The sequence below is a fragment of the Sceloporus undulatus genome, chromosome 2, assembly GCF_019175285.1.
Source record: "Sceloporus undulatus isolate JIND9_A2432 ecotype Alabama chromosome 2, SceUnd_v1.1, whole genome shotgun sequence".
Taxonomy (NCBI): Eukaryota; Metazoa; Chordata; class Lepidosauria; order Squamata; family Phrynosomatidae; genus Sceloporus; species Sceloporus undulatus.
The window spans coordinates 62,116,467-62,120,467 of NC_056523.1; positions in this window are offsets into that span (position 1 = coordinate 62,116,467).

Genomic DNA, 4,001 nt, shown 5'->3' on the forward strand with positions numbered 1-4,001 from the left:
TTTGTACTACAGCTTCCATGTACAATTATTTCTGAGCCAGCGTAGTACAGTGGTGCCTCGGGTTACGAAATTAATTCGTAACGCGGCCGCTTTCGTAACCCGAAAAGCCTTCGTAAGCCGAATTGCCATAGGCGCTAATGGGGAAAAGCCGCGATTCCGTGCGAAAAAGCCGAAAAAAGCACCAAAAGTTTTTTCGTAACCCGAAAAAACATTCGTAACCCGGAACAATGATTCCCTATGGGATTTTTTCGTATCCCGAAAATTTCGTAACCTGGGTATTTCGTATCCCGAGGTACCACTGTACTTAGTACATACAAAATGGCGCCACCCATTCTACATGGGCGCCGCCATTGGGACGTTACAACCGCGCGGCCTCCAAATGGAGAGGTGCAGAAGTGACGTGCTGGCGCTGCCAAGGGTGCCTGGGGCGTCCTTTCCGCATGCCGGAAGGAGCTCCTTCTAGCTTTGTGTCGCTGGGCACAGCCTTCAGATGGCTGCTCCAGTGACGCAAAGCAGAAAGGGGCCAAGCGGCCCCTTTCTGTTTGTCCCCGCTGCCGTCGGGTGTCCTTGGAGCTTGAAGCCCCAAGGACACCCCTTTCCAGGCCGCGGGGAAGCGGCCTTTTGCCACTTCCCCGCGGCCTGGAAAGCGGCAGATTGGGGCCTCAGAGGCTGCCGCTGTGGCAGCTGAGGCCCCGATCCGGCGGGGAAAGGGGCGGTCTGTAAACTGCCATAGATACGTTCTGATTTCTTTAGTGGGGGTGAGGGAGGCTGAAGGTATTACTTAGTAAAAACATGGGCCTAGTATTACAGTGGATAGCCCTTGTGAAATACAGAGGTCCTCCGAATGCTCTTTTAGGAATATGAAGGTTAAAACCAGCACTTTTAATTATGTCCCAAAATAAAAAAGAAGCCACAGCAGATAATCTAAAACTAGAATAATATGACAAGTCCTTTTGAATAGCTTTGATTCTGTTTTCTGGAGTAGTAGTTTTTTCAATAGGTATTAAATGTTGAATAAATTTGGCCATAAGGGCAATCAATTACATTTATTAACTGCTGATTTTTAATCCAAACCAGGAGTGGGTAACTTTCAAGTCTGGAAATCCTGCTGACTTCCTAAAGGACCTTTGAGAGCTGCTCCTGTGTCCCTTAGCCCTGCTGTGCCCTCCACCATTGATTTTTTTTATGAAAGAAAAAAATTATTCAGGAGGAGATTCAGACATCCAGTTTACTTCTTTGTTAAAGAAAGGGCCGATCTGAAACATATTGTATATCTAATCTTGTTAAGCTACACATCTTACATCTGTAAAGAAATCAAATATATAGTTTAATCAGCTGGATTCTGTTGCATAAAATTTATAATGCAAAAGAGCTCATTCTTTTTATAATTTAGTATTTCTGTTTCACTTATAGGCCTACCCACAGATTTTTATGCAAGAGAATATTTCACAAATTTCAAAATTAGAATTCTAAAATATTTTGTTTGTTGTTGTATGCCTTCAGGTCATTTCTGACTTATGGCAACCCTAAGATCAATTTGTCTTGGAGTTTTCTTGGCAAGATTTGTTCAGAGAAAATTTGTCATTGCTTTCCGCTGAGACTGAGAGCATGTGACCTGCCCAAGGGCACCCAGTAGGTTTCATGGCCAAGCTGGGAATCGAACATTGGTCTCCAGAGCCATAGTCCCACACTCAAACCATTACATGATGGTAGCTCTCCAAATATTTTGTACCTTTTATCCTTTAAAATGCACACTTCTCTCTCACCATTAGTGGAATGTACCATGCATTTCTATGATACAGCCTTGGCGTGTTTGTTATACTGGGAAGAAACTATTAACATAGAATATCTGAATTTAAATTGAAATTACTTTTTTCCATCACTTTCTTCTTCGTGGTCTCTGCAAATCATACAAATGGGTTTCACTGCGCCTGCGCAGTGCTGTTTGGAAACTTCTGGAATCACTGGGCAAAGTACACTTTGCAACTTTTAGATATTTTAGATATTTTTTGGCGGTAACTCCGCCCACCCGTTATAAGGCCCCTGCTTTCCCGCTCTTTCCCCAGTTCCTTTTTTTCCGCCGCGTTAGTTGCTCTAGGGAACTTTCGGAATCACTGCTTTGACCTCGGACTGTGTTTTGGACTATTCTTTCTCTTCTGACCTCCGGTACTTTGGACTCTCGGCTTGTTGACCTCAATTTTTCCACTTCCTCTTGTTCTGTCGACTTCGGTAAGATGTCTCCAGCCCCATTCAAGAGATGTGATGTGTGTGGAGGCAAGGTTCCTGTTCAGGACCCCCACTCTTCATGCCTCCTCTGCCTGGGAAGGGACCATGACCCCAAGGCCTGCTCCTTGTGCAAGTCACTTTCATCGCAGGCCAGGAAGAATCAGGAATCCCGGCTCACTTCGGCCATAGCCCAGGGCAAGATCCAGGAGGGGGGTTTCCCGGCCTACATCAGCCCCCGTTGCATCGGCCTCGGTCCCTGCATCTTCCTCCCGGGTCAGTGTTTCCAGCATGGCTTCTGCCCCAGTGTCCTCCGCTACCTGGGATTCTGGCGAGCCTACTGCCACTTCTGATGTGGCCCGTGACTCCTTGAAATCCAGTGCCACCAACAAACCCTCCAAGCGCCCCCACAAACCATCGGGGACTGAGGGTTCCGAGTCTAAATTGGCTTCTTCAAAGAAAGTGCTCCCCGAGGGCTCTGACTCCAGGTCGGCGAGAGGGCAGGATAACGAGCCCCCAGAGAAGGCGGCCTCCACATCGAAGTTGGCATCAAAGTCATCCAGGAGCGCCTCCAAGCCTTCAGGTACTGTATCCTCGGGATCGAGGGGTACCTCAGCCTCGGTATCGAAGCCTCCTACCGAGAAGACCACGCCATCCAAGTCTCAGCCCTCTGGTGTTGCGGTCCTATCCGACTTGGCCGAAAATCCCATTTTCCCACCCGAGGACCATGGGGAGACCCCGCACTCTTCTAAGAAGAGGCACTCGACTGAGACCCCAGCTGACCATAGCTCGAAGAGGTCTAAGACAGCCCGAGACCCGAGTGAGACGAGCCAGTCCTCTAAGAGAGATCATGGTTCCAAGAGACCCCGCTCCCCTGACAAGGGCTCGTCCAAGCAGACCCCGGTTCCAGGGACATCGCGCACCGAGGAACGTTCTTCTCGGCACCGACCAGCCACCCTTGACCTCCCGGAGCCTGCAACCATCCCCTTTGTCCATTCGGAAGGTGAGGAACCTCGGTCTTCGCATTGCTGGTCACCGTCGCCAGTCCTGCGCCCTGCTGGAGAGGAGTCCCTCGAGGATGATCCTGCCACATGTTCTACGGCTCCAAGACGGACTGCTATTACATGTCAGTACCGAGGGAACTTGCTTTCCAGAAGTTCGCGGCCAAGCTCAACCTCCGTCCCGTGGCCCCTGATCGAGACAAGCCTTCAGCAATGGCAACGGTCTCCAAACCTCCTTCCTCCACCACAACACACCAGGCAGTCGACAGTAAAGCCTTCCATCCCGTTGAGACAGCCCAACCAGACTGTGCTCCTGGAGTCTGATTCAGAGCCTGAGGACCTGCAGTCCTCGGATGAGCCTTCAGAAGAAGACGTCTCCCCACAGGGATCCCCACAGTGGATGCACCACCTCGAACGGTCTTCTCCCACCGATGACGTGCGCTCCTTCAACAAGCACACCATCAAGATGGCAAGGGCGCTGGACATTGAACTGTCATACCCTGAGGAGGAGGCTAGAGACCCCATCGAGCGTCGGGTTCACGGCCGTGTCCCGACACCGCCCTCAATTCTGTCGCTTCTGTCTCTTGAGACCATTGTCAAGAGATCCTGGGACGCTCCTGCTTCCCTGTTGGGTTCCTCGTGCAAAATCGAGTCCCTTTATAGGATTTCTCCATTATGCTGTGCTTGGCTGGCCGACCACCCTAAGGAGAACTCGGCCATAGTTGAAAGGGCCCAACAAACATTCATCCCTGTGATGATTCCCTTGGGAGCAAAGCC